The 24,236-nt window shown below is 36.2% G+C and overlaps 1 non-coding gene across 1 annotated transcript; it reads right to left on the bottom strand.

Annotated features, from left to right (window-relative positions):
* Positions 1-23,913: 23,913 nt before the first annotated feature.
* On the bottom strand, positions 23,914-24,020 carry LOC141663146 (small nucleolar RNA R71). The gene has a single exon (XR_012551230.1). It is a non-coding gene; the product is annotated as a small nucleolar RNA R71 (small nucleolar RNA).
* Positions 24,021-24,236: the final 216 nt, after the last annotated feature.

Here is a 24,236-nt window from a genome sequence, read left to right on the forward strand (position 1 = left end):
TGGCATGAAAAGTTTTCTCATTCAGCAAAAACACTATTCATAAGGGTTTCAAAAATTTCCCAAAAATTGGGGTTATTACAGTCTCCCCTCCTTAAAAGGATTCCGTCCCGGAATCAGATAGAAAATGAATAGGGATACTCTCTTAGCATTGCACTTTCTAACTCTCGAGTAAATTTTCCCACATTGTGGTTCTACCATCAAACTCTTACTAGTTTGATAACCCTTCTCCTAAGCACTCGTTCCCTTTTACTCTATACCCTTCCTGGTTGCTCCATATAGGTTACGTCTGGTTGCATGTCTATGCGCTCATATGCCCCTATTTGTCTGGCATCTGAATTACACTTCCTTAACATTGATACGTGGAACACGTTATGAACTTGCTACAGGTTCGGGGGTAGGGCTAGCTCATATGCTAACTTCCCAAACGTCTTAATATATCCAAGGGTCCAACAAATTGTAGACTTAGCTTTCCTTTCTTTCCGAACCTCATCAATCCTTTTCAAGGGTTTCCAAGGGGATACCTATAACATTACTAGGCCCCCTATTTCATACTCTTTGTCCTTTTTGAGTCAAATCAGCATACCTCTTATGTCCATCTTGGGTTACTACCAGCCGTCCTCTGATTAGATCTATCATATCCTTGGTCCTTTAGACCACTGCTGGTCCGAGCATCTTGCGCTCTACAACTTCATCCTAACATAAGGGAGATCGATATTGTCTTCCCTCAAGGATCTCATAAGGCGATATCTCAATACTGACATATGATCTATTGTCGTAAGAAAACTCAATCCGTGTTAAGTGATCATTCCAATTTTTTTCAAGTCTATTGCACAGACTCTCATTATAGCTTTTAGCATTAGAGCTTTTGCTTCTCAATACCCATTCTTTTCCAGTTCGTAATCGCTACTACCTTCTGTTCCTAATATTATACTGGTTATACTTTTGCTCGTTAGCGTTCTATAACCTTTTAATAACGACGTCAACCTTAGTATCACGAATGTGTTTCCATTCCGAATACTACCACAACTTTATTACTCCTTTTTCAGCTGTTTCTATTTCCCAAAGTTTGATCAATCATATAGAAGTAAAGGAATTTGTTGAGAGATCACTATGATCATGAACACTTGTTATCTCGCATAGTTAGTACAGAAGGTGGCCAGCCTTTAGTACTTGACAAGCAATTAAACAATAGTTGGTATCCTACTAGGCTTCTATCACACAGATAGACAGTCATTCGGCAATACCTCCCCTTCTGGAAGGGTTGTTCTTCTCAAATTACATGAAATGAAAAGAAGAGAAAAGAACGAACTGAAGAGAATTGTATGTATATAAAAAAATATACTGCCACAAAATATCTGGCTTGGAACCTACCTCTGAACTATAGAGGTTTGTCATAGGAGAACAAAACATATATGTATTTATATCAACATCAAGTATTATAGCATCCTATTTCACATGCCTAAATATTTCTATTCCGTTCATCATTCTATGGACCCATGCTCTTCCTCGAGCTTATACACAATCACCTTTGAAACTCCCTCGACATCGAAAATCGAATCTGGGATCTCATTCTATACATCATCGCTACTAGAATTCTATGCTTGCACCGCAACCTTCCTCGTATAATAATACGACTCTCTATTGATAGAAAGAATAATAATTCACTAGGTAGATACTCTACTTAATTAGTCTATCAATGATAACTTATACACTACCACGACCCGATTAGTGGTACTCAATCTCAACACCCATTCCAATACAACTCTCACGGTTGTAATCAGCTCATTACTCGCAGAATCATTGCTGCCTTACTATGGTCCACCACTGACCTACTGTCGTCATTCACTTTTCCATAAAATCTTAATATCTAACCATACGGAGTCCATACATCTCGTATCTAATTCTCCTAAGGAGTTAACATAACCACCAATCACAATTCATGAAGAACACTCCAAACTCTGACGTACTTTCATGACATGAAGTAGATAAAATTGCAGAAGAGTTTCAATCAAAGCAACGATAGCAGGTTAATACCATTCTTAGTCATATGCCTTAAATAGAAGACTTAACTCAAAGGTTCGTTTAGTCCTTTTTGAAACATGGTCCTGGATTATTCTCAAGATAGTACCTCCTAAGATAGATAGCCCGTTCCTGGCGATTACACGAATTAAACCTTTACCAACTACTATTACGGTTGGGTATTGCACAGTCATCAGAAGGAATGTCAATCTTCCAAACCATAATTCAACCTTCACATTTTTAACCATCATCACTGTTTTCTTTTGGCACACGCGCCTATAATTATCCACTTACCTTTAAAGTGTCGGCCACCTCTTTGGCCTTTCCTGATAGTAAAATTTCCTTACAGTCAATGTCATTTTAACCACCTCCAAATAAATTTTCTACCTTATTTCCGATCACTGCTTGAGTGAAGATGTTTTCCTTAAAATCAGATGGGAAAGAAAAGAAAAAAAAATATCACCATTTTTCCATAAGTTATTGCCTCAATCTTTAGAGGCTAATCACTGTCAAGACTGACTCTCAATCATACTTAGAACATTTTTTATCTTAAGTCCTAATTGCCCTGAACAATTTCGACCATTACTGGTTCGATCCATACTTTCTCGTGGTTTAACACGTGCCCCACTTGGCATCATTATAATTATGTCATATTTCCTTTATCAACATTTTTATTCTTGAGAATTTCAAATATTTCCTTTCTCCTTGTAAAACCTCTAAGGTTATCCTTCAATCGTTCCTCCTGTATTCCCTATATACAGGGCATATCAAAATACCATTTACTAATACTAGAACCATTGTCTATATACTTCTGAAAAATTTCTCCACTGATCCTTAAAAGTTATTATTACCTTAATCCTTTCCAATTCATACTGTCAAAACTCATACTATCCCTATTAAGGGTGAAATGACAACCTTTATGCATTCCCCTAGGATTCGTTTTAAGTTACCGATGTTCTATCCTTAATTCCACCTTTAAAAAGGTACAAGCATCCTTCCATGGATAAATAAAGTCATATATCCCTGATAAGGGTATCTTATTCAATCATTTCCACCTCGATAGTCTATACCGAATTTCGCAATAGCATCCTTATTCAAGTTAAGGTCAATCCACATGGCCTCCAAAAGATAAAAATGGTTATCCGCTTTTCTTTCCTGATTTGGTAATGATCACATGGATGATTTGGAAGATATTGGTCGTGTTCAACGTGAACTTCTTCTTAATAAATCCTTATTTACTTTTGTTGTTTATCTCAATAGTCATCTCAATGTTGGGATATCTTTCATACCTGGCGTCTCCCTTCCTGGGTATCAAGCCACCGGTCTTACACTTCACATTCTTGAAGGTCACTTCCTTCATCCAATTTTCTTAATTTCTTACTTTCTTGTCTCCTCAGTCTATCCGCGTCTCATTATTTATCCTTGGAACTATCTCAAGGTTTCTTCGAATCCTCCCAACTTACAGGGGATAATATATATGTATCTCTTATACCTTCAACCATCAATTTAACTCATGGTATATCACCCTCATCCTGACGATTACATACTTTTCTATGTCTATTGCTACGAGTCTTTAGGGTTTCCTCATACCCAACTCCCTTATCATTCCTCAAACTCTATTGCCTTTATATTCCTTTCCACTTCAGTTTCTTTTTATTTTCCTTTCTCTTATCATTATTTCATGGACCAACACAACATAAACATTGATTTCATACATCCCGTCATTCTGGATTCGTGTCCTCAGAACGAATCTTGATAACTTTTACAACTTAGATTCATAATTCATCATACTCGTCTGCCTTTGTTCTGTCTCTAAAGCTTTTACACTATCTCCATAACCTTGGGAAGTACTTTCCTAAAACAATTGACTGAACTTAAATCAGTTTATTATAACCTCTGGCTCCGTGCCTTTCTTGGTCTTTCACCAGCGGGTGGCCTCTCTCTTAGGAGGGTAAGTGACAAAAACAGTCCTTTGTGGTTCGTCAATCATTTAGAATCTCAAATGATTCCTCTATTTCCTTTATCCAGGCTCTTGCCTCGGCTGGGTCAGCTTGTTCCATGGAACTCTGAGAGCTTAGCGACTTAAAGGTCCTGAAAGAATTTCTCACTGTACTGTCTCCTCAGGGTGGTGGTTGGGGATAATAGTCTAAGTTCTCTTTAGACAGGTCCATGAATTGCCGTATAGGGGTACCATCTCGGGTCTCCTTTCCTTACTCGACTTTTTGTTTCCTTAGTATGAAATGTTTCATCCTACTCCCCATAATTGGGGTCATCTTTTAATTTAAAATCCTCATTTTCCACTCCATTATGTCATGGGTTCCTTCTATCTTGATGGCGACCTCCCTGACTATCACGTTCAGGGTTTGCTCTAAATCTTATTCCTCAAACTAGCTTTCATCTAAGATCTCATCTTTAAGCTCTTGAACATTTGGAACCCAAATTCTGTAGGAATACCTCATTATTCCCTTCTCATCTTTCTCGGTATTAACCTCTTATCTATTTGTTGGCTCTCTGCCTTCATTCATAACTTTTTCTGGCACAATATGATCTTTTCCAATAATTCGGGCTGTATTGCTATCTCAAACAGCTTTTCGGTACCGGCTCCGGTTACCTTCACTACTATTTCCATTTTCTCAAAATCTCTTATAAACTCTCCAAAAGACATTATCATCTTGAGTCTCTCCTTTTTACTAAGGGCATCAGCCACCATATTGGCTTTCCCCGAATGATAAAGAATCTCCCAATCATAATTCTTGATTAGCTCTAACCGCCTCCTCTGGCGTATGTTGAGCTCTTTCTACGTAAGAATGTACTAGAGCACTTATGGCTTAGGTAATTCTCGCACTTCTCTCCATACAAGTAGTGCCTCCAATCTTTAGGGTAAAATTATTGCCACGAGCCTAAGCTCATGGGCGGGGATATCGAATTTCATATTACCTTAATTGTCTTGACGCAGACGCGATTATCTTGCTGTGCTAAGAAGCACCCTAATTCCTTATGCGAAGCGTCACTTACAAATCACAAAATCTCCTTTTTCCATCCGGCAACGCCAGCATAGGGGCCATCACCAACCTCTGCTTCAGTTCTTGAAAGCTGTTCTCGCATTTCTCTGTCCATTCGAACTTCTCAGTCTTACGAGTAAGCCGCGTTAAAGGGGCTACTATCTTTACAACTTGAACGAACCTCCGGTAGTGACCGGCCAATCCTACCTCTGGTAGTTGCCCTAACCATGGTCATCAATTCCTCAGTGGTCCTTTATTCATTCTTGTCAGGATCCTCCATGGGATCCTCCTCAGCAACTATCCCTTCTAGGACAACATCCTCAACCGCTACATCCTCAATATCAACATCATCCGGTCCCGCGTTAGGACGCTCTATCGGATCCATAATCTGATCCCCAATAAATAATAAAACATCATCGCGTTGATGTTCCTCAACTTCAGGGTTCGGAGTCCCGCTACCATATACGATAACGAACTACGCTTCTATCGCTACATTTATAAGGGTTCCCATAAGGGTTTTAACTGTCAGTACTACGTTAGGTAGTCCGACTATGAACTTGGAAAGAGTTCTTATTATCTTAGTGAACTTATTATCTTAACGTCCCATCATCTCTGAGGTTTATAACGCTTAGCTCTGATACCATTTCTGTAACACCCCCAGATCCGGGGTCGGGGATCCGGGTCGTCACGGTCTTTCTTTCCACAATATCACTTCACTTAATTAATAATAAATAACCTTATGTTGTGACCCCACACTAACACACACCACAACCCGTTATAGTCTCAGAGATGAAATTTAAATAAGTACAAGTCTTTGAATCCACAATTTAAAAGTTATTACAACCCAAAATGATTACTTGATAAATTTACAGTTAATTGCCATTATCTGCCACAAGTTATAATTATACATAATTGATTCTCAAAAGTAGATGGTCTGATCTACAATAGATCTACCTCTGCAGCTATAGCAGCTACAACATCAACGGGAAGACGCGGGACGCTTCCCACGCGCTTGCGCTGGGTCTGCTGGAGTCTGGCCATCTTTCCTAACTGTTGTTGTGTGATGAAGAAATAAAGCAAGGGTGAGCAGCAAGCCCACCAAAATAATATGTATAATGATTAATAGTATATGAGCCTTCTCATAGTACTCATGAAAGTCTTGGTCAAAAGAAATGAACCAAGTTTGATATCTTAATGCGATGAAGTCGCAAAATATTCAGTATATATACATATATACTTTTCAAAATCTTGGAAGTCCTCTTCCATCCATAATATACACAGAGTTCCAGTTTATAACTGTATACACAAAAAATATCGTTGCAAGGTGATCTCATATATCTAACCTTGTCTCAACGTTTTTCCGAAAATCTTTGTCATTCATAAGACAATCATTAACTAGATATAAGTTTAAAAGATGAAGTTACAAGATACCCCAAAATACTTATATCTTTACCAAATACTACTTGAACTACCCCCGTTCAAGTTATAATCAGTTTCAAAGGTTCATCACATAGATGAGACTACAAGATAAGACTTGAATAGATTCAATCTTTGAAATATCATTATAAATAATGAAGTTACGAGATACTTCATTAAGTCCTGATATATATATCCATATATATATATATATATATATATATATATATCTCATACATTTCCTGAAAATCTCTGTCATGTAAAGTATGAACAGAGTTATAATATCCAATGAATTTTGGAAAGGACTTCCACTCACGCGTTGATGGACTGCCACCCAGCCACTTACACTTTGATAGACCGTACCCCGGCCTGTCGCTTATGCCGACTCAATTAGATGGGCTTACTTCCCGAACATTGGGCAAGTAATCAATTCATTTATCAAAACAGCAACCTTGTTGCGAATATAAAATACACCATAGAGCCGAATCCCTCAGGTTTTGAACGAGTATTTAAATCCCCTTTAAAAGGAAGATCTTAAATATAAAAATGAGTTTTGGGATCCGCTCTAACTTTTAAAAATCATTTTGAAGACTCGAAAACATTTTTAAGAATGTTTGGAGTAATGCTGATTTAATAAAATAAATCAGTCCCAATATGAAAGAAATATCTGAATATTATTATTTAAATAATATTCCCATAAAGAATAATTGAGGTAGAAGTTGGAAAACTTATACTTGAATGAATAGCAATTAATCAAATATATACTTATACGAAAGTAATATCTTTACTTGAATATCAAAAGTAAGTTTGATTATCGAACATTATTCTTTAATAAAATAAAGAATATTAATAAATAGTAAGCGGAGTCATAATACCTCGAATGAATATTATAAACAATATTCATTAAATAAAATAAAGGTGTCATACATCCTCAAATGAATATCCAATTAATAATCATTAATAATATAAACTGAGTCATAAGCCCACGAATGAATATTCAAAATAATATTCATTAAATAAAATAAAGTTATCGAATAAACCTTATTCGATTAATAGTTTTGAAAACTATAACCATATATTTATATAAATATATATATTATAGTCGGGATCCTCGACTCCCGGTTTAGAAAATATTTCCACCTTTTGGGTCCCTATACTAAGGGTATATGCAAGTTACCGCTATCCTCTAGCATAGGTATTATCAACTGAATCAACAATTATATATGGAAAGAATATGAAACAGGCATGCATATATATACCATAACAGCATGCTTCAATATATTTCAACATTTGCTAATATAAACATCATGCATCTATCGCAAGATAATGCATATACATATATACATCACAACAACAGTATAACGGGTAGAAAACTTGCCTGAGCGACTGGGGGTTACGAATGACTCGGGACGAGTTTGGTAACCTATAAACAACAAGTAAGTTGGAATTAAACCAAAGTCACTTGTAAATCTATACTTTAACTAACTTAGACTCTAACGCTTGTTTTGCGCTTACTGATTCTCTTAAGTTACTCGAGTACCCTCGGCTCCACCATTTTTAATAATTTAACCTTTACGAGTTTTAAGGCGATTCCTTCGCGAGCGTCTTACCAACTGCCTAACACACTTACCATAAATGTTTCATACATTAATTAACCCTTTTTGGTCTTTAACCTATGTTTCAAAGTAAGGCGAGGGGAAAAGTTTCGTTCGCGAAACGCCGTTACTTGAAACGGTCGTTTCTCCTAAACCGTGCATCGGAATCGAACGAACTACATATCAAAACGAAGCTCGTAACATGAGCTATCTAAACATGGCAGTGGTCATAATCTAGCAGGGGGTTCTCGGGTCCTAATATTATGCACAAAAACAGTCCAAAGAAAATCGGACGTTACGACGGCTATGTTTACGCGATTACCAATGTTTAAACTACTCCAATTAACCACCAACCAACTCATAACCATCAATACAACAAAACTTCACCTAAACTATACCACATCAGTCCATAATCTCCAAGGTTTTCAACTCAAACAACCACAATCAAGACCTATGAACTATAATCAAGCTTCAATTACCAAAACACTTCCAAATCAAACCAAACTACTAATAATCACAATCCATGCTTCTCATTTCACAACACCAACCATTAAACTTACTAAAAAATAAAGTAAAGGCTAGGGTTTGAAGTTTATACCTTCCTTGGGAGGTGTTAAGTTGCTAGAAAGCCTTAGGGAGCCTCCTACAAGCTTGATCTTTCCAAAGAAATCAAGAACACAAAGTTAGGCTTTGAAGTTTCTAAAAGTCCGATTTAAAGAACTGTAAAAATGAGGGTCTTACCATGATTATTTGGACGAGACTTGTGAACAAGAGTTGTAGGCCATCTCAATACCTTTCCAATGAGCTATAGAACACAATATTTGAGTGAGAAATGAAGGAGATACAGCAGTTGTAGTGTTCTGGTTCTGTTTTGGCCGAGAGCATGAAGAACAATGCCTTGGTTTCTTTTTGATTTTGATGAAAATGATTTTACTTGGCTTGGTTGCTTTGTTTTTGTGTTTGATTTAGTCAATTACCTTGTTGCCCTTGAATTTGTGTGGTTCTCATTCAACCACACCTCCTTCCTTCCCATGTCATGCTTGTGTCATCCTCATGATGTCATCCTCCCCTCCTTGTCCTCTTTCTATTGGTTGGATGACATCATCCCCACTAATCCCCTTGATTAACTTCCTAATCGTTTGCCTAATGACCGCTGATCTGTTATACGGTTCGCTTAACTTTCGTTTTCGTTTATCGTTTAAGGGATCATACCCGGGATCTTATTACTTAGGTTCCCTTAACCTTTCTCAATATATTGTATTCCTTTTATGATCCTCTCTTATAATCATTTAATTTAAATCCTTTTTATCCTGTTACCTTATACTCAATTCTTTCCGTATCTATTGGATTTCCGGGAAAAATCAAAGTGTTCGGATTTGGATTCTGACGATCTTTACATACACTTATATCCCATATAAAGTACTAATAAAATCTCAGAATATCCATATCAGAACCCCTACATAGTGTGGCATGAAAAGTTTTCTCATTCAGCAAAAACACTATTCATAAGGGTTTCAAAAATTTCCCAAAAATTGGGGTTATTACAAGAAAAGTTTACTTTTATCGTAGTACGACTGATCATCGTATGCAGTGGCTCCAACGAATGTCCTATTCTTCCAATTGGAATTGTGATGCAATACCGTAACCTAAGCCTAGGTGCTGGGTTTACTATTAAGGTATTCGCAGGTTAATAAAATCCACTAAAGGATTGTTTTCGTAAAAGGTATGTATCACCAAGGGAAACTATTTTCGAACAAAATGTAATTATCATATATGATGTTTTACTTAAGTTCATCATACAGTCATTTTCATACTGTACATTATTATGCTGGGCATTATAGCTCACTCTTGCTTTCTTTAAAATGACACAACACAACAGCGAATCAAGATGCCTACCATGAGAACCACAGCCAGGAAACGGGTAGGAAATGGCCAGCTATTCCGTAGATTATTTGGTGCTGTACCGCAGGTAGTCCAGATAAGCTGGATTGGTTTTCAGTTGTTTTTAGTTCGACTTATTTATAAGTATGACTTATGTAAGGTAATAAATAAGAAACGTATATTTGGCCGACGGACTAGCCTTACTTAAAGGTTATTCCCCGGTAAGACTTAATTACTTTTGGGTTGTAATAATTATCACTTTGTGGTTTGATTTACTCTAGTAATGAATGGTTCATTTCCAAGACAATAACCTGTAAGTGTGTGTGTATGATAAGTGTGGGGTCGTAAAGTGTGAGTATTTATATATTATGGTGTGAGGTATGTGGTTTATAGTGGTTTAGATGGCGTGGCCTCCGAGATTCCTGACCCCGGATTTTGGGGTGCCACAAGCCTTTACCTTTTCGTCAAGCCATGGATTCTTCGGAGTCAAGGCATTGGAAAGGCACTGTGAAGAGTGAAATTGACTCAATTGTTTCTAACGGAACATGGGAGTTAGTTGATCTCCCTCCTGGGTGTTCTACTATTGGATGTAAATGGATCTTCAAGAGGATGCTAAACCTATATGGCTCAATAGATAAGTACAAGGCTAGGCTAGTTGCTAAGGGCTTTAGGCAAAGGGAAGGCATTGACTATTTTGATACATACTCTCCCATTGCCCGAATGACAACAATTGGAATGCTTATTGCATTGGCTTCCATACACGGTCTTATCATCCATCAAATGGATGTAAAGACAGTTTTTCTTCATGGTGACCTTGACGAAGAGATTTATATGGATCAGCCTGAGGGATTTGTTGCTTATGGTAATGAGAGGAAAGTGTGTAGACTAGTCAATTCAATCTATGACCTTAAACAAGCAACTATAAACTGGCATAAAAAGTTTGATGAAACTGTTTTAGAATTCGAGTTTTTAGTTAATGACAGTGACAAGTGTGTTTACTATAAGGTTAAAGGTAATGATTGTGTGATTATGTGCTTGTATGTAGATGATATTTTGTTGTTCTCAACCAATATTGAGATTATTAATGAGACAAAGAGTTTCTTGAAGAGGCACTTTGAAATGAAGGATATGGGTGAGGCTAGTGTGATTCTTGGGATCAAGTTGACTCAGTCAACTGATGGGATAACATTGTCATAGTCTCATTATATAGAGAAATCTATACTTAAGAAGTATGGTTATTCAAATTGTAGAATTGCTAGTACACCTTATGATTTAGAAGTTCAATAGTCAAGAATAGTTTAGGAGTTCATGTGTCTCAGTTAAGGTATTCTCAGATTATTCGGAGTTTGCAATATCTTGCTAATGTGATTAGACCAGATATTTCATATTCTATGTCTAAGTTAGCTCGATATACAAGCTATCCAAAGAAGACTCATTGGGAGGCACTGGATAGAGTTCTTAGATATCTCAATGGAACTATTTCCCTTGGCTTTCATTACCGGAGATTTCCGGGGTTACTCGAGGGGTACAGTGATGCAAGTTGGATAGCTAGGAAATATGGTTCCAATGGAGTGACTGGATATGTGTTTACCCTTGCGGGTTGAGCAGTGTCCTGGAAGTCTTCTAGACAGACTTTGATTACTCGGTCTACTTTTAAGATTGAGTTATGTGCACTTGATGCCACGGGGACGGAGGCTGAATGGCTTCATGGGCTTATGTCTATGTTACCTGTAGTAAGCAAGCCGCTTCCTTCCAATTCTGTTCATTGTGATAGCAGTAAAACTATCGACAAGATCAGAAGTGTGAAGTATAATGCTAACACAAAGAGACACATCCAAGTTAGACTGAAGTCTATAAGGGGTCTTGTGTCTGATAGGATTATTGCTATAGAGTTCATAGGAACTCAAGATAATATGGTTGATCCGCTGGCTAAGGGGCTTGAGCATGTTGTAGTCCTTAAGTCAAGGTTGGGAATGACACTGGTAACCCATTATAATTCATCAACAACCAGAACCCAATATACCTGAGAGGAGATCCCTCGAAGTGTATTTAATATGGTAATAACAAGTTGTAATGATGAATTGGTAGTACCTCTACCATATACTTTTAGATACTTATGTATCTGAGTCTATCCCCTGTAAAACTTAAGAGGTAATTGAAGTGCTAGTTAGAAAGAGTTTTAATAAACTCTGATGGAAACAGTTTTGGATTAGGATTTGATAAATACCGATGGACCAAAAATTGTGTCATGATTTATAAACTCTGAATAGGGTCAAGTCGTAAGACGAGATGTTGACGGTACATCTTTGGAGATGCCCAGCTAAGTGAATGAAATTATGAGGTCACAATTAGAGGAAAAGGTTATTCCTTGAAGTATTCGATGAACAGGATCAAGACACGACCATAACATCTCAAAACCGTAGATCTGCACCATAGCCTTTTGACTTGTCGTCATCTATGGAGTGTGGTTACACCAAACGAATAGAGATTCAAGGTGAAACATTTCATCTATATCTGGTAGCCATCGAAGTAGGGGACTTAGGAGCGTTCAACCCCGGAAGGGTACCGACTCTGAAAAGTAATTCATGATAAAATCTTATATGTATTTTTGTATGGACTTGTGGGGAATTGTTAGAAAATGGAAAGTTTGAGACATGTTTTAGACATGTTCTTGATGTAATTTCATAAGTCTAATAATTGGAGGTTGTTCCTTGTAATGAGGACTTAAACTTTCATGTTTGAATCTAAGTCATTTTCTTAGTGTAATCCATGTAGAAATTGAGGTAAAGTTAGTAGCTTGAATGGGTTTGTGGGTTTTGTCCCACATTGATTAAGTAAAGAGGGGTGTAGTGCTTTATATAGTACCATGTACAAGAATAGTATATCAACTACTAAGGCATGTGGGTGTGCATGGTGTTATTGTGTGCCTCGCGCGCGCACACACACACGCGCCGCTGCCGCCTCACCACGACATGACTCGGGTCAAGTCGGGTCGGGTCGAAGAGCAATTTGGGTGAATGTCTCGGCATCTCGCGTACGCGAGGTGACTTGGGCGAAGAATTTTACTTAATGTTTAATTAAAATATTTACTGACTTATTATATTGTTTTATGATGAATATTGAATCTGTATAACAGTAAGGATTTGTTAAGCAACATCCGTTGATGCACATGACTCAGTATCCATTGATGGATTTATCCATTGAAGTATAATATGGATTATGATTCTATGCATTATCCATTGATGAACTGATCCTGACGCCCCTGGATCAGGATTTGCTATGGCTGATAAATCCTAACGTTGGTCAGGATTTGCTGTGATAAATCCTGATGGGGTGGCTGTATCAGGATTTGATAAATCCTTCTGAAAATATTTCATTAAATTCAATTTAAGTCATGATATTTATTTTATTTAATGTAATATATTCAGTTATGTTTTGTTGTTAGTCCCAAAGTATCGTAAAAGGGGTGGTTGAATACGATACCTATAATCTTTTTTGATTCGTTACAAGTTCTTCATTATAAGTACGGAATCAAAATAGACACAAAACAATTCGAGGAATATATTTATTTATTAATATAAAGTTGAGGTTGCTACAATCTAATCAATGAATTTATTAGCTATAATAAATTCAGCAGCACAACTTTATGTTTGCAAGCTTAATAAATGAGGTTCTTTAATGGAGCCCCGTAAAACACTTTCTATTAAATTGAAGAAGATAATCAAATGAATTTTCATTCATTTGCTGCTATTGTAGTCTTTAATCTGTATTGGACATGTGGCATCATTTTATCCACATAAAACCAAATCGATTGCTTCATTTTAATTTGAATAAACTTCCAAGTGCTAACTGGAGACTAGAGAATCTCAACATGCGACCATATACTTGGTTTGCTAACCTCCGACTATATGGACTCAACCTGTGACCACAATTGCTAACCTGCTACCACAGACTCAACCTGCGACCACAATTGCTAACCTGCGACCATATAGCTAACCCGCGACCATATAGTTTTGCCTTAAATAATTTCTCTGTCTCCAATAGCTGTAACAAAGAAGTATTTCTTCTGTGTTGCTGAATTAAATCTTTTCTAAAATATTGATGTTTGGTGCACTGGTCTGGTTCACAAATAACTAACATGAACTGATTTAATTCAATTCCTTTTGCACTGCAAACCTGATACATCTTGGATGGTTATTTCTAGCTTTATCCATTGAACCCCTGATCTTCAATACTTCAAATCACACCATGTAACTGATACTAGAAGTCCTTTGATCTCTTATTCTTCATAGATGCTTGAACATGTTAATGAAATTCTTCCCATGACTTGATTGTGGACTTAGAGGGTCATTTACATCATTTGATTCTTTGAATTTATCTTGTCTTCCTCTTTATGGTTACTGTGCTTCATAATTTAATATTTTTTATCTGTTTTTATTTCATGTTGAGTTATAATTCCTACATTACATGTTACATTATATTATACTTTACAATCTCCCCCTATTTGATTGTTAAAGTTCGACAAGCAAATCCCTAAGGATAACTCAACTGACAATAAGAAAAAGTACAACCTCAAAACAAATAAAGATATTAAATACATTCTGGATTACATATTAAATTCCAGTTTTCTTAAATTACGAATTACAAAGAAGTGTTCCTCTAGCCTAAACAGATTATCTAGGTCTTCTTTGAAGGGTTTTTAGCACATAAACGCAACGAAAACGTAAATTTAAATCTTAAAAAAAAAACGAAACCCTCCGCGGGATTTATGCAAAAAATAATATTTAATTCGTAGTTCAGTATATTAACCTTAAGAATCTTTACGTTAATGGAAAGATGGAGGTCTTTAATGGCGATCCAAAAATGATGAACGGAGATCCTTAGCAGCTGCTCCTCAAGTGTGAAGCACTCCACCGGTATCCACCAAGAAAAAGATATAATGAAGGATGAGGAGATGGAGAGAATTAGGGTTTTGTAAATCTTTTTGGTTGAGGCAAAAATAGGTTTATAATAGTATATTTATAGGCAAAATTTTCAGCTGAAAATTTTCCCATAAAATATTATTATTATAAACCCTTTATTATTCTCACTAATAATTAAAACACCTTTTAATTATTAATCCTTTTTCTAAACTCTTTAGAAATAATTCTCTCCCTTGATTTAATTTCCAAAAATTAAATTCTTAATTAGTAATATTAAAAACCTTTTCTTAATTAATTTATAATCAATTAAATATCATTTAATCAATTATTAAATTTGCCAATTAATTATTTATTTCATAAATAAATAATTATCAGCCATTATTAATTAATTCCTCCACCATTAAATCATTCTCTTTTATGGTGTGACCATGTAGGTTCAATATTAAGCCGGTAGTAGAAATAAATAATAATAAAACTATTTTATCATTATTTATATAAATTCTCTAATTCATTAAATATGATTAATCAATTAATCATATTTATTCTACATCGTGAAGGATACTTCTCAGCAGATCGCGACTATCCGCCAAGGAGTCCTTCGCAAGTACTTAAGGATGTTTTTCACTGCTTTCTAGTGGTCTTCACCTGGATTGGACTGATATCTGCTCGTCACACTAATTGAATAAGCAACATCAGGCCTTGTACACAACATCGCGTACATGATAGATCCTATTGCTGAAGCATAAGGAATCTTACTCATACGCTCTCTTTCCTCAGGTGTCTTAGGAGACATTTTTTCGGAAAGGCACACTCCTTGGCTCATCGGTATGAGACCTCTTTTGGAGTTTTCCATGCTAAACCTTTTAAGCACTTTCTGGATGTATGTACCCTGGGTAAGACCTATCATTCTTCTAGATCTATCTCTATAGATCTTCATACCGAGAATATAGGATGCTTCCCCCAAGTCCTTCATGGTGAAGTTCTTTGATAACCATACTTTGACTGATTGTAGCATCGGTATATCATTTCCTATAAGAAGTATGTCATCCACATACAATACAAGAAATGTTACCGCGCTCCCACTAACCTTCGTGTAGACACATGGTTCATCTATGTTTTTGATAAAACCAAACTCTTTGGTTGTCTCATCAAAACGGATGTTCCATCTATGAGAAGCTTGCCTTAAACCATATATGGTTCGCAGCAGCTTACACACTAGGTGTTCATTTCCCTTGGAAAGAAAACCCTCTGGCTGTGTCATATACACTTCCTCCTCAAGTTCCCCATTGAGGAAAGCCGTTTTCACGTCCATTTGCCAGATCTCATAGTCATAGTAAGTAGCAATCGCAAGCAAAATCCGAATTGATTTTAACAGGGCTATAGGGGAAAAAGTTTCATCAAATTCAATCCCTTGCCTTTGTTTGAATCCTTTTGCCACGAGCCTGGCCTTATAGGTCTCCACCTGGCCATCTGCTCCAATCTTTCTTTTGTATACCCACTTGCACCCAATAGGCTTAACACCTTCAGGCGCCTCAACCAGAGTCCATACTTGGTTGGTATAGATAGATTCCATTTCGAATTTCATGGCACTATGCTATTTCTCTAAGTCAACACTACTCATAGCCTCATTATAGGTCACAGGGTTGTCATCATCAATGATTGACAACTCATTGTCATTCTCAATGACAAGGCCATAATACCTCTCAGGTTGGTGAGACACTCTCCCTGTCCTACGAATGGGCTGTTCCACAGAAGGTTGTTAAGTCTGAACAGGTGTTTCCACTTCATCCGTAGTAGTTTGTGTTTCTTGAACTTCATCAAGTTCAATTTTGCTCCCACTGTTTCCTTCAAGGATAAACTACTTTTCCAAGAAGGTAGGATGTCTGGAGACAAACACCCGATGATCGGTGTAAAAGTAATACCCCAAAGTCTCTTTAGGATATCCCATAAAATTACATTTTACGGATCGAGATTCCAGCTTATCTGGGTCAACTTTCTTGACATAAGCTGGACATCCCCAAATCTTAACGTGTTTAAGACTCGGTTTCCTTTCTTTCCATATCTCATATGGTGTTTGAGGAACAGATTTGGAAGGCATCTTATTCAGTAAATATGTTGAGGTTTCCAATGCATAACCCCATAGGAATACTGGAAGATTCGCATAGCTCATCATGGACCGAACCATGTCTAACAAAGTTCGATTTCTCCTTTCAGATACCCCATTTAACTGTGGAGTATATGGAGGAGTCCACTGGGAGACTATACCATTTTCTTTGAGATAATCTAGAAACTCTCCATTCAAGTATTCACCACCTCGATCTGATCGAAGAGTTATAATATTGTGTTTGGTTTGTTTCTCCACTTCATGTTTATATTCTTTGAACTTTTCAAAGTCTTCAGACTTGTGTTTCATCAAATACACATATCCGAATCTAGATCTATCATCTATGAAAGTAATGACGTACAAAAATCCACCCTTGGCTTGCGTAGACATTGGTCCACATACATCTGTGTGTACCAATCCTAGCAAATCTGCAGCCCTCTCTCCATGTCCACTAAATGGAGATTTGGTCATTTTACCCAATAGACAAGACTCGCATGTAGGATATGATTCAAAATCAAAGGGTTCAAATAACCCTTCCTTATGCAATGTCCGCAGTCTATTTTCACTAATATGACCTAGCCTACAATGTCATAAATAGGTCAGATTTTCATCATCTCATTTTCTTTTTTTAGTTTGTTCAATTTGAAGTAAATCATGCTCTACGTCACATACGTACAGACCATTATTTAAAATGCCACGTCCAAAAAGAACATTATCTCTAAGGATAGAACATTCATTATTCTTAATAATAAATGAAAAACCATCCACATCCAACATAGGAATAGAAATAATATTCCTCACAATAGAGGGAACGTAATAACAATTATTCAAAATAATAGTCTTGCCCGTAGGCATATGTAAACTAAATGATCCTACAGATATGTCCGCAACCCTTGCTCCATTGCCCATACATAGAATCACCTCAACTTTTTCAAGAGTCCTACTTCCCTTTAGTCCTTGCAACGAATTGCAAATATGAGAACCATAGGCGGTATCTAATACCCAAGTAGAAATTTGACCTAGTGACATATTAACTTCGATCATGAACATGCCTGAATTAGAAGCGGTAGTCTTACTACCCTTCTTCTTCTTCAATTCTGCAAGGTAAACCTTGCAGTTCCTCTTCCAGTGCCCCAACTTGTTACAGTGAAAACAAACAGCTAAATTAGGACCAGTCAACTTGTGAGCATCTAGTATGCTCCGAAGTGATAGTGCATAAGACATGACGAATATAGTAAATCTGTAAATGATAAACACATAACAACACTTAGCAAATATTCAATTTCATTTCAAAATACTATATGAATCGGGTCTTTATTCATAAGTGTCTCCCACTAGTTTATCTAATTTTTTCAACCCCCAAGTGAAAATTAAGCATTCATAATGCTAGTGGGAATATGGATCCTACATTCCATCATACAACCTCGGCTGTGGCACGAAACGTCATGTGATGTTCAATAGGCAGACAACTCTTGTCAATTACATCTTATGTTATTCCCTAATATAACTTTAGCCTCTTGAATAATTGAGTCACGGCTGTGGCACGACAAACTCAATATTCTAAGTCAAGTCTAACCCAACATTTCGTACAATTGAATCAGTCTCCAACGGCCCACGGCTGTAACACGTACCGACCTTTAGATTCTAATTCAATGTACACATCTCTATGTAATAGACAAGTATTTCTTATTTCGAAATCAAAGCCCTCGGCTGTAGCACGAAACGACAATGATTTAAAAATAAGAACCACTTTCTACCATGTTGGAAGGCTATGACCGACACAAGCCCATTGTGTCATTGGCCAATTACTACTTGATATTATTTAATTTTAGAGGGATTATATTACGTTACAATCATAATCATATTATAAAGAGATTCTTCCTTTTAAATTAAATATTTCAAATCAATAATCGATAATCAGATGATTCCCAGATCGGGTGGAGCATTGTCAAGAGGCGTCACTTAATAACCCTTTCTTACAGATAGAAATCTGTTGTTGATAGAATCATCCTTTCTCTCAATATTGAAAATTCATATTCAATTACATGTTTCATAAACACAAGAATCTCATGATCGTATTCATAATATTTATTGTTAAGGCAAGAAACGATTCATATTCTAGATTTTCTAGAGCACGCCTTATATTGATTTAAGTTCACCTAAATCTATCATCGCATGGTAAACATAGGCATATATCTCATATATAAAATTAAATAAACAAGTAAATATAAAGTGCAATAAAGTAAATGTATTTGGTTATGACCCCATCCTATGTGATCTTTATCAAGCTCATGATAAAGATCAAGGTCAATCTAATATGGTGATGGAAATAAATACTACTTATTACATAAGTCTTCTTCTTTGTTTAGACTTCTTGTATGCCTCGTCTTCTTCTTTGTATCACCTCAATTGGATAGTCTTCTTGAGTCTTCAATTACATTACATGATTGAAAGTAAAACTAATCTAATGAACTTACAAGAATAACTCGAGTTACATTCGAGATTTATGATTACAAAGATTGACGACATGCAAGTCGTATTTAAAACCAAAACCAAAACCATTACACTAAGGTCGAAAGACCATAACCATCCACCATGCTCATACAACACATAAAAGCATGTTAAAACACATAATATGATCTTAACATATCATATTATCCATGATCTAATCATAAAAAGAAAATATGACAAAAATCAGAATCAAATCAGAAAAACAAGAATCACTGTTTACGGGTAGTAAACGACGTTAAACGCCTTACAGACGAGTCGTTGATAGATTTAGCTATCAGTTTTGTTCAGACGCTCGTTTACCTATGGAATAGGGTATTCGTTTGCGTAAATCGGACACCAGACCCAGATTTCAGCAAATCTGCAGCAGCCAATTCAGAATCCGTATCTAATATGATTCTCATAATTACAACAAACATAAATCATGTATATATCAGTATATATACAGATTACATAATCATCTTATGATTATACAACTCACATGAATATCATATATTCAAAACCATACATATATAAGCACATTATATCAACTTCAAATCATGGCGAATCATGTACATGCTCATATATCGAAAACAGTTAAACACATAAACGAATTAAAAACTTTTCGCAAGTAGCTCTGATGCCATTGAAGGGTTTTTAGCACATAAATGCAACGAAAACGTAAATTTAAATCTTAAAAAAAAACGAAACCCTCCGCAGGATCCATGCGAAAAATAATATTTAATTCGTAGTTAAGTATGTTTACCTTAAGAAGCTTTACGTTAATGGAAAGATGGAGGTCTTTAATGGCGATCCAAAAACGATGAACGGAGATCCTTAGCAGCTGCTCCTCAAGTGTGAAGCACTCCACCGGTATCCACCAAGAAAAAGATGTAATGAAGGAGGAGGAGATGAAGAGAATTAGGGTTTTGTAAATCTTTTTTGTTGAGGCAAAAATAGGGTTTATAATAGTATATTTATAGGCAAAATTTTCAGCTGAAAATTTTGCCATAAAATATTATTATTACAAACCCTTTATTATTCTCACTAATAATTAAAACACCTTTTAATTATTAATCCTTTTTCTAAACTCTTTAGAAATAATTCTCTCCCTTGATTTAATTCCAAAAATTAAATTCTTAATTAATAATATTAAGAACATTTTCTTAATTAATTTATAATCAATTAAATATCATTTAATCAATTATTAAATTTGCCAATTAATTATTTATTTCATAAATAAATAATTATCAGCCATTATTAATTAATTCCTCCACCATTAAATCATTCTCTTTTATGGTGTGACCCTGTAGGTTCAATATTAAGCCGGTAGTAGAAATAAATAATAATAAAACTATTTTATCATTATTTATATAAATTCTCTAATTCATTAAATATGATTAATCAATTAATCATATTTATTCTACATCGTGAAGGATACTTCTCAGCAGATCGCGACTATCCGGATAATACGAATTCACTGCTTAGAATACCAAGAACCTATTCAGTGAGTAGTTACCGTACAATTAATTCCTTTTACCCTGCAATGTCACGATTAAATACAAGGCATGGAACTTGTGTCAAGCCTATCTTATTTAATCACTTGCTTTCCCATTCACTATGCTTAGTTCTATTTAATGTAGATTAGAAACTCCTTTCTAATTTCATTCACTCTGGCCAGAGATTCCTGAACTAACATAAGTGGATCAGCATTGAACATTCTCTTCCTACACTGGAAGGGGTAGATCCTTTATTGATCATACACTATCTTCGTGTACAAATTCCTATACCTAGTAGAGCCCTTATAATTGTCCCTTGAGACTAAGAACTAAACCAAAGCATAGTTCAGTGTACACAAGATGACTATGATGACCTCAAGTCTAAGGATACTTGTACAACTATCACTATGTGAACAACTGCTGACACGTGAGTGAACTCCATCAGTTGTTCAGCTGTGTGAGTCATGTTCAGTGAACTTATTCTATAATAAGCACCTACATACTAGCTATAGTGTCACCACATAAATGTCTATGAGAACAGACATCCTTCATAATGAAGCAAGCATAGTATGTACTGATCTTTGCGGATTATTAATTACCAGTTAGTAATCCTACGACCAGGAACTATTTAAGTTCAGAGTTATCATCTTTTAGGTCTCATTATTATGATCTCATCACAATCCATAAAAAGCTTTACTCTAAACTGTGGTATATCTTATTTAAACATTTAAACAAAACAAGCCTTTTATTAATATCAATGAAATCAAAATAGATTACATAAAAGTTATTCCTAAATCCTCATAAATGATTGGACTTAGGACATATCTCTTTCATTCTTTGTCTTTTTATTCTTGAGCTTCTTGCCTTGACTTCTTTTGAATGGCATTTATGACACTTTATAATGCTCTATTAAGCTTTGAATTAGTGTATTTGTACTCAAGTTGTTGGTGTTTTAATGTGTTTTCTAGTATTTTTGCATTTCAGGCATTAATCCGGAATTCAGGTGAATTAGCATTGTTTTAGTGATAATATGGTGTTAGGATGATGTCCAAGGAATAAAGCTCGGAAAGCCAACTCATTGCAGCAAGAAAAGAAAGAAAGCAGAATTTTATCCAGGAGGCCAGCGCGCCTGCGCTGATGAAGCGTGCGGCCGCGCCGAAACTACAGAGATACAGTGTGCCCGCGCTGATGAAGCGCGCACCCGCGCCGGGTCGGGATGTTAAAATCCTGATTCTACTTGGCTTCTAATTGGAGGACTTCTACTTTGCATGGGCTGCTATATATACATAAATAAAAGACATTTTTCAAAGAGAGACGTACCAGAGCACAAGGAAAAGGCGTAAGAAGATCGTTTTAGCATGATTCAATGAAGACGAAGAAGATCTAGTTCTTACTTGAGATTATTTTTTCTAAGTTGTACATTGGATGCTAGTTTTCTTATTCGTGAACCTATACTCTTGTTTTGTACTTGTTTTATTATGTGTTTATAAAGACTACGTTTATTATACCATGCTTTCATCGGAACCCATGTTGATGATGAGTCCGATTATGGGCTAATCATTATCGTGGGGTTCTAGCTGATTTATTTATAGATTTCTTTAGTTAATTTGTTTCGATGCCTTAGTGTGTGGTGATTGTATAATAACCTAGTATTGGTTGTGCTTATTCGTCTTATGAGCGTCGCGAACTTATAAGATATCGTGTTAATTCTTAATGAAGCGACAGTGAATTTAAGGGTTTAAAACTTTCCATGCTAGCAGAGGTTCATGTGTTATTGTTATGCATGATTCGTAGGTAATTTTAACCATCTTACTTGCCCTGTGTAATCATGATAGATAACTTGTGCATTAAACCGTTATGTTGTCAAATTCTATAGACATATAGGGTATCAATATAATTGGTGTATATTCAGCTTCTATCTCTTTTGTGGATGTCTGGTAGTATGGTATTTGTGCAACGAAAGTTGGCGTTTATCAGTTTCGTGTTATCTGATTAGTGTCATCACCATTGCATGCTAAGGTTAAGAATGAAAAGGCTATTGAATGAAGTACTTAATGAAGTTAAAATACCATGTTTGTGTTATATATTATTCAACTCTCTTTACTCTCTTTAGTTAATGTTCTCTAGTATAATTCTCAATAGTTAATCGTAATATAATCAAAACTCAATTTGTTATTCATCTTAGCATTGAATAATATCCATATCATTGTTGCAAAGTTAATCTAAGCCTGTCCATGTGGGAACGAACAAGAAATAATTCTATATTACTTATGAACGTGTATACTTGCGTGAATTTTAGCGCGTGTTTAGCGATTAAGAAGTTTTTGGCACCGTTACCGGGGACACGGTGTTAACTTTTAGTTTATGTGTTTGTCATCAGTGATCGTTAAAGTTCATTGAATCAGACATTGTTACATACTTACTCATTTCCTTGTCGTGTTTCAGGTACTCTTGCAAGCGTGTATGCATACGCGTTCGCGGGCTCGTAAGAGAACTCTGGATCAAGCCGAGCAAGAAGCTGTAGTGATTCGAAGGGAAGTTTTTGAGGACAAAGAGAAAGTAGAAGAATAAGAAAGAGTTGAGGAACCAGCTTTAGTAATGGGAGATCAAGCAAAAATTCCTAAGGCTTTGATGGACTATTCTCAGGCGAAGATTAATGATATTCAGTCGAGCATCATCAGACCAGCCATCTCAGCTAACACCTTTGAGATCAAGTCGAGCATGATTCAGATGATACAGAACTCAGTTCAGTTTGGGGGTTCTCCTACAGACGACCCCAACATGCACATCAGGGATTTCATCAAGATCTGTGACACTTTCAAGTTCAATGGGGTGACTGAAGATGCTATCAAGGTGTGACTCTTCCCATTTTCTCTGAGGGATAAGGCAAAGTGCTGGTTACATTCTCTACCACCAGGGTCTATCACCACATGAGAGGATCTTTCTCAAAAGTTTCTTACTAAATTCTTTCCTATGGCGAAGACTACTGCAATTAGGAATGCCATTACTCAGTTTGCACAACAAACTAGAGAATCTCTGTGTGAGGCTTGGGATCGATATAAGGAGATGCTAAGGAAGTGCCCACACCATGGCATGCCTGACTGGATGATCATAAATTGTTTCTACAATGGATTGGGTGCTACTTCTAGACCCATGCTTGATGCAGCATCAGGAGGAGCATTGTGGGCTAAGAGCTATAATGAAGCTTATGAATTGATCGAACTGACGGTTGCTAATGAATACCAGAATCCTTCTCAGAGGCTAACTCAGGGTAAAGTAGCTGGAATTTTGTTGTTAGATGCAACAACTGC

This window comes from Apium graveolens, chromosome 5 (genome assembly GCF_009905375.1).
Source record: "Apium graveolens cultivar Ventura chromosome 5, ASM990537v1, whole genome shotgun sequence".
In the NCBI taxonomy this organism is placed as follows: domain Eukaryota; kingdom Viridiplantae; phylum Streptophyta; class Magnoliopsida; order Apiales; family Apiaceae; genus Apium; species Apium graveolens.